The following is a 13,677-nucleotide window of genomic DNA, read 5'->3' on the forward strand; positions in this document are numbered from 1 at the left end:
GACCCAAAGCAAGTGATCTGAGGGAGAGAGAGCAACCAAGATGGAAGCGGCAGTGTGTTTTATGTCTTAGACCCAGAGTCTCACGTCATTCCATCAGCCTTACTCCATCAGTTAACAGTGAGTCATTAAGTGCAGCCCACACTCAATAGGAAGGAATTACACTCCACCTCTAGAAGAAAGGAATATCAAATAATTTACATACATGTTAAAACCAAAATTTAAATTAAATACGATTTCAGGATTTTGTAAATCAAATGCTTCTTTTATGCAATTATTTTTCTTAAATGCTTCAAATTTCTCTTTGGAAAGTAATAGTGAAAAATTTGAGACAGAGAAGTGGGATATATTAATATTTCTAGATTTTCCTGCAAATGGTTTTATTAATAATATTCTCTTCAATAAATCACAACTATGTTCAGAATATATAGTGGCTATATCAAATATTTCCAAGACCTGGGTGCCATAACAATGCTTCCTTTAAAATAATAACTATCTTTATTTTTCTTTAGAAGTCTCAAATTTAGTTTGTTAAGAATGCCCCCCAAAATTAGCAAAAATGCCAGTTTTCATACTCAACTTCATTTTCAACATTTGCCTCATGAAATTGCTTTGCAACTAGAAAAATGAGAATCTCATGCCTCAGTCTCCTCACCTATTATGACAACAGTATTGATGTGATTCATTAGGAAGAAATGGTTAATTCCAATTTGGGAACATTGTTTTTCCCGAAAAAATGTATCCCTTGTAGGATGCATACGACATCCTATAATAAATTGAACGTCTTTCACTAAGTTTTTAAATGAGATTTGGTAGCAGTCGTTTAGGCACTAACATGATTCTAAAAAAGTACTGATGGGGCGAGCCCAGTGGCACAGCTGTTAAGTGCACACGTTCCGCTTTAGTGGCCCAGGGTTCACCAGTTCGGATCCCAGGTGTGGACATGGCACTGCTTGGCAAGCCATGCTGTGGTAGGCGTCCCACATATAAAGTAGAGGAAGACGGGCATGGATGTTAGCTCAGGGCCAGTCTTTCTCAGCAAAAAGAGGAGGAATGGCAGCAGATGTTAGCTCAGGGCTAATCTTCCTCAAAATAAGTAAATAAATAAATAAATAAAATAAAAATTAAAAAGCACTGTTATTATGTGACTCAGCAATCTTTTTAAGCAGCTCTATTGTGTTTTTTAGTCACATTTGCTATTTCGTCACTGGTTATTCCTTACATTTTTTCCAGCTTAATTCATCTTGACCAAGAATGTACTTTTTCATTCCGTAAATGTGTTTAATTCAGTTGAAGGTGAGGTAAATGTGACATATCCAATCCTTCACAAGGTACAATTACCTTGCACATCATATTGAACATTGTATGCCAGAAAGTCTATAGAGATGCCAGTGAGCAAAAGATCAAATGACCTATTTCTAGCCAATGCTATTGTTATGACACCTTGGCCCTCTAAGATGACTCATAACAATTGGCTGTGACTTTGTTCCAATGTGGCTAGTTCTTACTAAGGATTCTTGAAATGAACTTTGGTATGTAATTTTCTTTTTCATTACAAAAAAAAAATAACCTAGAATGATTCACAAACTCCAGTTTGAAAAATGTCAGTTTACAGAGTTATGATCAAGTAAATACCTGGGCACCCACCACTGGCATAAGAAACAACCTGTGAAGCCACCGTGGGCGCCTCCCCAATCCCATCCCCCAGATGTAACTGCTATCCTGAGACTCTTGTTTCTATACCCTTGAGTCTCTCTGAAGATTTTACAGTAAGTATATATACATCCACAAACCAAATATTATTTAGTTTGATTTTTTTTTATTTTTTGTTTTTTCTAAGGAAGATTGGCCCTGAGCTAACGTCTGTTGCTAACCTTCCTCTTTTTTTTTTCCTCCTCAAAACCCCAGTACATAGTTGTATATCATAGTTGCAGGTCATTCTAGGTCTTCTGTGTGGGACACCACCACAGCATGGCCTGAGGAGCAGTGTGTAGGTCCGCACCCAGGACCCAAACCATGAACCCCGGGCCGCTGAAGTGGAGTGTGCAAACTTAACCACTCGGCCACAGCACTGGCCCCTATTTTTGCCTGTTTTTAACTTTCCTGTACAGTGAACTCATACTGCATGGATACTTCTATGACTCAATGTTATGTGTAGGTGAATTATCCCTGTTGTGTGAGGCATAGTTCACTCATTTTTACTGCTGTGAAGTTTACATTTTATGATTGACGAAAACAATAAGAATAATAAGTTTTCACTTATTGTGGTATGTAAGGAAGCCATTCTGGTACAAATCTGATTCAGCCTAAAATTTGTTTTTCCCATAGCAGCCTGACTTATGGCCCACCAAGCATGCATTGCACATCTGCTTCAAACATTTTCCCAAAGCAAAGAATGCACTCTTTAAAGATAGGGACAAATGTCTCCCTTTCTCTGATGCCAATACCAGTACTTCTTTGAAGATAAGCTCCCCCCCCCCCCCCCCCAGAGAACCAAGGTCAAATTGACCTGCTGTTTATCTGGTAAACTGCAGCAAAACATCTCCTTGTGACTTTGGGGAAAAAGATGTATTCCTCTTATGCTTGATGTGTGTTCTTTGTTCTGAAACAGTATATAACCAAGCTGTAAACCACGCTTCCCCAGAGTGCTTTCTTCCCTGGCGGAGGTAGCACTTCTGGGCTTGTCCTCAGCTCATTAAATATCACTTTATCTTTCTTATCTATAGATTGGTTATTGATTATTTGCATTGACAGGATTATACCACAGTTTTATTATTTTCCTACTGATGTGTTTTTGGTTGATTCCAGTTTTTTTTTTTTTAAGATTTTATTTTTCTTTTTTCTCCCCAAATCCCCCCAGTACATAGCTGTATATTTTTAGTTGTGGGTCCTTCTAGTTGTGGCATGTGGGACGCTGCCTCAGCATGGCTTGATGAGTGGTGCCATGTCATTGCCCAGGATCCGAACCAGGGAAACCCTGGGCCGCCGAAGTGGAGCACACGAACTCAAACACTTGGCCACAGGGCTGGCCCCCATTCCAGTTTTTGCCATAAACATTAGTGTACATGTCTCCTGGGACACATAGGCAAGAAATTTCCCAGGGTGTATGATCAGGAGGAGGATTGCTGGGTTACATGGGGTGTGTACTTTAACCATACTAGATAATGCTAATTTGATTTTCAGAATACTTGTACCTATTTAGAGTTTTACCAGGAATGTTTAAGTGTTCACGCTGCTGTTGTGATGGTTCTGAAAATAAAAATTGAGAGGGAGCTGTTGCAGCTGAAGGGGAGAAAATGAGCTGAAAGTCACTTCCTGGGTTGCAGAATCACCCCAAAATTTTTTCTGGTTCTATTAATCACTTCCTTTCTTTTACTTTTATTCCATATACCTTGGCATTATACTTTTAGCATATATGTCCAGATAATGCTTCCTTTCAGCATAACCAGATAGCATTATTTTCTATGTTTGGAATCTTCCATAATAGAAAGAAAGGAAGGCAGGAAAGAAGGAGAGAAGGAAGGAAGGAAGGAAAGAAGGAGAAAAGAAAGGAATGAAGGAAGGAAGGAACGAGAAAATAAAGTAAAGAAAGAACAGGAGAGGAAATGTAATTAGTGAGTACAGATAACATTTTCCAAATGCAAGGAAATAAAAGAGATGTAAGTAATACCTATAGAATAATAGAAACTTAGAGCTTTATTACTTATCTTTGTTTTATAGCAAATTACTCTAAACTTAGTGGCTTAGAGCAAAAAATGTCTATTAGTTCAAAGAGATACTAAAAAGACAAGCAAGCTGGAGCAGATGCTAGTGGGAGAAGTTGGGTAAAGAGAGGATTTTACAAGATAGAATAAGTAATAGGTCATTGATATATAAATGAAAATGATTCTGTTAGTTGGGGTCCTCCAAGAAGCAGACGCCAAGAATGGGATTAAACTCGGCAGTATTTTATTAGAGGAAACACCTGTCGGAGAACATGAAGAGGGGGACATAAAATTCTGGGAGAGCCAGCAGACCAAGATGCAAGTCTGATCCCAAGGGATGGTCAGAAGGAGAGAACATGTGTTGGACCACTAGGCAATGTGAAGTTGAGCAATGCCATAAGGGAGTCCTTAAGCCGCATTCTGTCATCAGAGGAGTCCTATGTTTCCCAGGAATGGCCTGCCTTAGTGTCCCTGCTGTGACCAGTCATTGGATAAGAATAGCCCATGTGAAGCAGTGTCTCTGCATAAATTCTGTCCTGGATTTCAGAGCACAGTAAGTGGGGCCCTTGTAGCTTACCTGGAGAATGTGACCTAAACCTCCCTACCTGAGGAGTCTGGGGCCTTGGAAATCAAACCCTTCTCAGGCTTGGTTGCCGCGTGTGTTCATTTATAACTACAATGGCACAATGAAGAACCAGGAGGCACCCAAATTTATCACCCAGGTTCCACACTATTCCTCTTTCCTCCATGTGTGACAGCAGCCCCACCCGCTCCTGAGGATAAGAGTCAATTAATTCTGCTTGGAGAAGGTGTCACTCCTCTTCTCACCTGCTGTTCTCTGGGCACATGTCCAGACTTCCCTGATGGCAACTGCAATATGTATGTAATTCAATAGACCCTCATTTCTCCCCTTGTAAGAATGCATGCCTTTGGGGACCAGGACCTCCAACCCTGCAGAGCCCAAGATTGCAAAGAAGGGAAGCCCAAAATACCCTAGTGAATGATTGGAAATGATGGTAAGTCGGGCCCTCCCTGCTTCTACCCCCTTGGTTCCTGGACCCATGTACTCTTCCTATTGAGAACGTGGCACCATATAGAGGTTTCTAATTCAATAAATACACTGCATCTTGAAAAATGGCACCTATCACTTCAGAATGCTTCCTCAAAGCTGGCACTTTGTGCCTTTAGAAGACCTATCTAGTGTTCTGGGTGGCTGACTACCTTTGGATCATGTGAAATGTGATATGACCAGTGGATCCCATGGTCATGGCTCATCCTGTACCTCTTTCACTATAAAGTGGGTCCTCCAGTCAGATGCTGTGCCAAGACCAATTCCGAGCCTGTGTATCAGGCATTTTGGTAGCCCCCAACACAGTGGCACTGGCTCTGAGAGCAGGAAAGGAAAACCCACACATGGAAAAGGTGTCTATACCTTTGAAGATGAACCTCTTGCCCTTCCAGGATGAAAGAGGCTCAATGCAGTCAACTTGTCACTTCATGGATAGTTGATCACCTCAAGAGAGAGTGCTATTATCAACTAGTTTTGGTCTCTATTTTTGACAGGTTGGACATTCAGAAGTAGCAGTAGCCTTGGTAAGTAGGAGTCAATGCTGCTCGAGCTGTATGCAGCTTCATCTCTGCCATCGTGGTCACTCCATTCATGTGCCCATCCTTCCAGTTCTGGGTTGACCGGTGAAGACTTGCTAAGGTCTACTTGTCTGCTTAATTGTTCAGTGCCTCTTCAGGGGAGGATGCTTCCTGGTGGATGTTAACATGTAATTCAGGCTTAACTGCAGATATATCATTTCCTCTTATGATGGAGTGCTATAGACCTGTCCAACTTATGATGTAGTGAGTAATACAGAACCAAGTGCATATGGTCATTTTTAATCACATGACTGCTTAGTGTCCCATGGTCAAAGACTCCATTTTATCAGGCCTAGTAACACACCAAAAGTCACTTCTAAAAGAGAGTATACTTCTCTTCTGTAGATAGCATGGACTTAAAACAGTATCCCAGGTACCAGCATGTGATTCTCCTATTAATATTTGCCTTTAGCTCCATGCTGCATCTTTTCCCACCACTGATACCTCCAAACCCATGGGGTCTGATGGATGGTGTCTGAATGTAGCATGGCCTGGATCTTCCTGTCCAGGTCCTACTCAAAGCTAGCATCCTTTTTTTTCACCGAGAGTATGGGCCAAACAATAAACCTAGGTATGGAATATGTTGCTGCTAGAACCCAAAGTGGCCTCCCAGGCCATGTTGTTCCTTTTTTGCAGTGAGGGATGCCAAATGCAATAATTTATGTCTTACTTTGGAGAAGATAGTCCTGCATGCCACTAACCTGTAGATCCATAAAACTCAATAGAGGTGGCCACCCCCTGAATCATTTTCTAAAATTTTTAATTTTTTAAAAATTATGGTACAATACACACAACATAAAACTTACCATCTTAACTATTTTTAGTTATATAGTTCAATAGTATTTAGTCCATTCATACTGTGATACATCCCTCACCACCATCTAGCTCCAGAATTCTTTCACCTTTCAAGACTGAAACTCTATATCTATTTAACAATAATTCCCCATTACTCTCCTCCCACCCCATGGCAACCACCATTCTACTTTCTGTCTCTATGAATTTGATAATTCTAGGTACCATATATAAGCGGAATCATACAATATTCATCTTTTTGTGGCTGTCTTATTTCACTTCACATACTCTTCTCAAGGTTCATCTAAGTTGTAGCATGTGTCAGATTTTTCTCTTTTTTTAAAGCCAAATAGTATTCCATTATATGTATATACCATATTTTGCTTATCTGTTCATCCATTGATGGAAAACTGGGTCACTTACTCCTTTTGGCTATTGTAAATAATGCTTCTATGAACATGGATTTACAAATATTTGTTCGTGTCTCTACTTTCAATTCTTTTGAGTATATACCCACAAGTAGAATTGCTGGATGATATGGTAATTCCATATTTAATTTTTTCTTTTCTTTTTTTTTTTTTGAGGAAGATTAGCCCTGAGCTAACTACTGCCTAGCCTCCTCTTTTTGCTGAGGAAGACTGGCCCTGAGCTAACATCCATGCCCCTCTTCCTCTACATTATATGTGGGACACCTACCACAGCATGGCACCAGGGTTCGAGGGTTCGGATCTTGGGTGCGACACGACACCACTTGGCACACCATGCTGTGGTAGGCGTCCCACATATAATGTAAATCCGCACCCAGGATCCGAACTGGAGATCCCCGTGCCGCCGAGAAGCAGAACATGCGAACTTAACTGCTGTGCCATGAGGCTGGCCCCTATAGTAGCCATCTTAATGGATGTGAAGTAGTATCTTAATGTGGTTTTAATTTGCATTTCCCTAATGGTTAGTGATGTTGAACATCTCTTCATGTGCTTATTGGCCATTGTATATCTCTGGAGAAATATCTATTCAAGTCATCTGCCCACTTTTTATTCAAGTTGTTTGTCTTTTTTAGAGTATTAGAAGTTGTCTATGTATTCTGGATATTAATCCCTTATCAAATTTGTGATTTGGGAATATTTTCTCCCATTCTGTGGGTTGCCTTCTTACTTTGTTGATAGTGTCCTTTGATGCACAAAAGATTTTAATTTTCAGGAGGACCAATTTGTCTATTTTTTCTTTTGTTCCCAATGCCTTTGGTGTCACATCCAAGAAATCATTGTCAAATCCAACGTTGTGAAGCTTTTGCCCTATGAATTTTCCTAATATTTTTATAAACGTAGCTCTTACAATTAAGATCCATCAGGTTTCTACAGAGACAGATTGTTGAACCAAATGGAGATGATAGGCAACACCAACACGACCCCTGTATCCTCCATGTTTCTAATGGTGGGCCTAATTTCCACAAGACCCACCCTCAGGAGTACAATATCATTTCTGATTTGGCCAGGATGGGGCCAGTTTTAGAAGTTTCCCTTTGGCCTTCCACAGTATTAGGAGCCCTTACTCCACAGACCAAGGACCCAGTATGAGAGTTGCTCAAACTGCCAAGTATGTCAATACCGATTACTACTCAGAGAATGGGGAAATAACTAGAGGTGTTTGACATACCCAATTATGTACTAGGTGACTCTGAGGACCCAGTGGGCCATTTGTGAGCTGGACTTTGACCAGGACTCCATTTATTACCTGACCTCTGTAAGGCCCCAATGTAATAGTGGGGACTTGATTGATGCTGTGGGTATAAATATCAATTCAAATATGGTGTCTTATAGGCCTTGAAATTTCTGGTTATTCTCCTTTCCTCAGTGTAACAGTCACCTATGTAAATGACTTTAGGTTCCTTTGCCCAAAGACTGGGAAAATTGTCATAATATATAGTTGCCATGGTGTTCCAGGATCCTTCCTCTAAGGAGCTGCCTCTTCAGCCAATGGGTTTTGAATTGAAAATTGGCTCAGGACTGGTAACTGAGCAAGGGATCATGATTTTTTATGGAGGCAACAACCCTCAACTTCCTACTCCTAAATTCTTTACGTTTTCTTTTTCTTTTTCATTTTTCTTTTTCTTTTTCTTTTTTTTTTTTTTGCTGTTATAGTCATTAAGCAGCACTCATGTTGGCTATTCCTCAACATCAACTGTGCTAGAGTTTTGACTCTAGAGACACCATGTTCTATTAACCTTCTCTGCAACTCCCTGCAGGTCAAGATCCCTTGGCTACGCCTCCAGGGTTATTACGGTCATTTCGGCCTCCTTGATTCTAGCGATTAAGTGAGCCCAGATATTAATGAGCCCAACTCTGTGACCATCTTTCCTACCATCATCCCTGGCCTGCAGAGGACAACACTACCAAAATTCTTAGTAATGCCAATTCTTCTCACAACTGCATTCCTGAAGCCTTTAGTGAAAAAGTGTGTTCTCTGGGTCCTCTTGTGGTACTTTATCCTCTGCTGTCTCTTCTGGTCTTACATAATATCTCTATTCCAAATGCTCACTTCCCTCAACCTCTTTATCCCATTCTCTACCACCTAGCAGGACAACTAAGTCATGGCCAATTTGTTGAGAGTTAGTTTTTTCCAGTCCACATGTAGTCACCCCAGCAGTGAGATTGCCTCATGCCCTGGAGTGCTTCATCAACCCATGTCTTGAGAAAGTGTCCCTAAGCTAATAGAATTTTGCTCATCTAGCCTGACATTATGGCCCTGTAATTAAGTACCTTCAAAATCCAATCTCAGAAGTGCTACTTGGGACCCTACACGTACATGCTGGCTAGTTCTTGCAATTATTTGTGTGTAAAGCCTCTTTCCCCTCTTATTAACTCCAGTATGTCTCCATCTGGGTTATACAAGGATTTAGCCCTAGTTATTAGACTGTCAACCAGGAGAAGAGGTGGGGGCAGCTCCTGAGTGGGATATCCATATACCATAGGGATGAGACTTCTACATTGTCTCCAAGTACAGTGGAAGTACTAACCATTACTGGAGAAAGGTGAGCCTCCTCTGCATGTCCAGAGAGGCCTGAAAGGCATCCATTGGAATAACCGTGTTCCAGTTTGCAGAATCGTATATTTTCCCCACCAGAGACCTGACTTTCACATAATAGGCCTGTTTTGCTCAGGGTTCAAACATCTCTAGAGTTCTACAACCCTCACAGTTATATCTTCAGCTGCCATTCAAGTCTATCTGTGCTTGCTGTACATAAGATAAAAGCTTCTCTATACACCCCTGCAGGGGCTCTCACTCTAGCCAGTAATGGTTTGCTAACAATCCTCAGATTCTTATTAACTTTCTATAGGACATCAATACAGCTTAGCAGTAACCAACCAGCTCCACTGTCTTTGTAGGCACTCTTTCCAATTATTTTTCAAAGGCTTCTATCGTCACACTTGCCATAGCATTCCCTCAAATAAGCACATTTTGTTAGGTCACCACCAATGAAATCTATAACAGTTCAGCTGTCACCTTGTGCCCCACCTACCAACTTGGACAGCATCCTCTTGGCCTGCCAGGCAGTGAGTGAGCTAGTCCCAAACACCCATTTCTTGCCAACGTCTTGGACTGCTCCTAATACCACTTGTGTCAGTTAGTGTCCTGTGAAGAATGGACACCAATTCAGTATTAAACATGTGAGGATATTATTAGGGGAAATACCTATGGGAGAAAATGAGAAAGGAGCCAGAAAAGGTTGGGAAAGCCATCAAATCTTGATGCGAGTCTGAATCCAAATGAAGAAGAGACAGAAGGAAGGTGGCTGGAAGAGTCGTTGACCCAGTAGAGTTTAAGGACAGTTCAGTAAGGATGTTAAGGAGCTCTGGAGTCTAAGTCAGCTTCAGAGGAGGAATGGTCCTGTTTAGTTTTCTTGCTGTTCACAATCATTGGCTGGAAGAAGCCCATGGGAAGCTTGGTCCTAGGGCAATATGGCAATAGATTTCAAGCTTCCACAGCTGGGCCATCAGTCAATTATGTTTCTTCCACTTGAGGATCTGGGATATTCATTCTCATGGTGTCCATAGTGATGTAGTTGGGAGCAAAAAACTAATGATAAAGGAGAGAAAAGGGAAGAATTGTGGGACTAATGCCTTTAAGTAGATGGGAGAGGATGAGGTATAGGGAGCTAGCAGAGGGACTGGCTCTGGCTGGGAGCATGGATGGTTAACCTAAGATAAAGGACTGGAAGGCCCATGATGAGCATGCAGATGCTAATACATGAGTAGATGGTGGTGGAAATCTGTGAAAGTCATCTTCTAATGTGTTCAGTTTTCTCACTGAACTAGGAAACAAGGTCATTAGCACAAATAAGAATGGCAAAGGAGGGTTGGATGTTTGAGCAGAGAGAGAAGGTGGGTAATCATCATCTAGGATAGGAGGAGACTGAGTGGACCAAGCAAGGATAGGATGATTGCTGGGAAATGGTAGGGGTTCCCTTTGTGTTTTGGGTCAAGATGTTAAAGTGAGAGCAATCAGCATGGCTGTGTCTTGTCCTCCAGCCTCCTGTAGCTGCGTGGGGGCAGGTATAGGGTAGACACAGGTAGAATCACCAGCTGTGTAATTTTGTCCAGCAAGTGTGACAAAGCAAGTGAGAAGCAAGGGAGGGATTGAAATGACTTTAAAATGAGTAAGGAGGGAGGACAGGACATCAGGGATGAGGGACAGTGAAAGATGGTAGGATCAATGGACTGGAAATCCCAGAGGAGTCAAAGAATCGTTAGAATTGATGTACTACAGGGTGGACTCCACACCTGGAAAACAGGCACATTTTTAATGAAAGTTGTGGTCATATTATACTACAATATATTGTAAAATAATAGTATCAGTGTTTCCAGAGCTTTGGTCACCCTGCAAGGAGATGAGAAGGAGAGATGGAGTTCAGAGGGTGGGAAGCATGAAATGGAGACCATGGAAGGGCTGGGTTATCGGTAATGACAAGGTCTAGGGGATACAAGTGAGTGGTGGCCCAGGGAGAGCAGAGTAGAAGGTCAGGGAGGAGAGGAGTTCTGGGAACTGAGAGGCCAAGGAGTGAGAGCATCCTCTCTGCTGTGTGGTTTCTATCACTGCCATAAAGATTCCCACAGACCTAGTGGCTTTAAATAACACCGATTTATTATCTCACTGTTGTGTAGGTTACAAGTCCAACATGTTCTCACTGGGCTGAGATCAGGGTGTTGACAGATTTCTGTTCCTTACTGGGGACTCTGGAAGAACCCACTTCCAAGCTCACTCAGGTTGTTGTCTGAATTCAGATCCTTGCAGATGTAGCACTGAGATCCCCATTTCCTTGCTGGTTGTCAGCTGGAACCCACTCAGCTCCTAGAGGCCTCTCTCAGGTCACACATGTGGCCCTCTGCATCTCATAACCAGCAGTAGCAAAAATCCTTCCCAAGTTGCAATTTCTCTGATTTCCCTTCTTCTGCATCCCTCTGACTCCAACCAGAGAAAATTCTCTGCTTTTAAGGATTTATGTGATTTGGGGGCACCAACCCAGATCCAGGACAGTTTCTGTATTTTAAGGTCCTTAACCATAATTACATCAGGAAAGTCCCTTTTACCATGTAAGGCAACCTATTCATAGGTTTCAAGGATTAGAACATGAAAAATTTGGGGAACCAACTATTTGGCCTTCCACATCCTATGTTGAAACCACTAAGGATCAAGGAGATAGAACTGCTGAAGACAGTGACAGTGAGCCAGGAGCTAAAAGAGTCAAAGAATGAGGGTTATGGCCTGGAGGTGCATAGAGAATACCTACAACGAGGAGAGTGGGGACTCTAATCTGATGACAGAAGATTCACACCTGAAGATGTTCTGGAAGAGGGAGGAACAAAGGTCTGAGAGCAGCAATGAGGAGCAAGGACCAGGCCCAGGGGTACAAGGTCTGTGGGAGATGAAACACCCCATGGGAGATGACTCCAGAGGGAGCCGTGTCCTCAGGGAGACCCAGGTTTCTGTCAGAGCTGCGAGGTGAAGGGAATATCCTGGGGGAGCACTTTGGAGATTTTGCTAACCATGGGCTGAGAACTGCAGTTGTGCAGAGTCTTGGATGAGAAAGCAGGATATTTGGGGGACCAGAGGTGACTGAGACAAACAGGGAAAAGGAAATAATGAGATTAGTCCTGGTGGATTCAAGGCAGATAATGGGAGTGAGTCTGTGAGAGATGAAGGTGGGAAGGAGCAGGGATTTGGGGCTCTCCCTCGGGCTCTGTCGATGGAGATGAGTAGGTTTGGGGTGATTGGGTGTTAGGTCTAGTCCGTGGACACTTTCTCAACCCCTTGTGCATTCCCTGGGGGAGGATGCACAAAGTCTGTGGGTTCACTCTTGACTCTTGTGGAGCAGGAGGGCACACACACCAGGTCTCGGGTCTTCCTGACTCCTGCTTTGAAAGAGAAACTTATGGGGCCCCAGGTGCCTCCCCTGACATGGGGAACCTTTTATGCCTTGATGAAGGGGCAGGAGGCCTGGGGACCTGTAATCCTCATCCCAATTGTACCAAAGTGCACATCCACACTGTGGAATATCATGTAAACATTAAAAAATCATTTGCAAATAATAGATGATTTTTTAAAAAACTGACATGAAATTCAAACTTTGGAGGATACTTAAGATAATTTTATATGAGCTTTAAATTTACAATACTTGAGAATTATAGTTATTTTGCACAATGTTAATAGTAATATTATAGTTTGGAGGAAAATGCTCTTGTTTTTAAGAGATGAATGCTGAAATATTTAGGGATGTGGATCATGATGCTTGCAAATGAACTTCAAATGATTTTGCAAAAATTATACAAAGATGGGGGCCAGCCCAGTGGTGTAGTGGTTAAGTTTGTGCATGCCACTCTGGTGGCCTAGGTTTCACAGGTTCAGATCCCGGGAAAGGACCTAGCACTGCTCATCAAGCCATGCTGTGGTAGCATCCCACATAAAATAGAGGAAGATTGGCATGGATGTTAGCTCAGTGATAATCTTCCTCACCAAAAAAGAAAATTAAAAAGTTATAGAAACATAATTTATTATACACATGAAGAAAACATGGCAAAATGTTAAAAGTTTTAAATCTAAAATAATTGTTGCACTATTCTTTCAAACTTCCTATATATTTGAAAAATTTCCCAGTAATATGGAAAACATTTAAAAATAGAATACATAATGACACGGGAAACGTTCACAACATAATGTTGAGATAAAGCAGTGTTCAATAGTGTGTATGTGTGAATGTGTCAGTGTGGGAGTCTGTGGGTGAGTGAGTCATTCTGCATGTGCAATTTTCATTCACTCAGTCACTCAATAAATGTTTTAAAATCAACAGCCAGGCACTTTCAGAGCAATGGGAACACAGCTGTGAAAAATCAAAATCCCTCTCCTTGTCCTCATGAAGCTCATATTCTAGAGGAGGGAGAGGCTATAAACAATTAAATAATTACATGTAAAATATGTGCGTTAGCGAACAGCGTGTGAACAAAGGCAAAGCAGGGCAAGGGTGGGGGAAGGCTGAAGGTAC

This window comes from Equus przewalskii, chromosome 19 (genome assembly GCF_037783145.1).
Source record: "Equus przewalskii isolate Varuska chromosome 19, EquPr2, whole genome shotgun sequence".
Classification (NCBI taxonomy): Eukaryota; Metazoa; Chordata; class Mammalia; order Perissodactyla; family Equidae; genus Equus; species Equus przewalskii.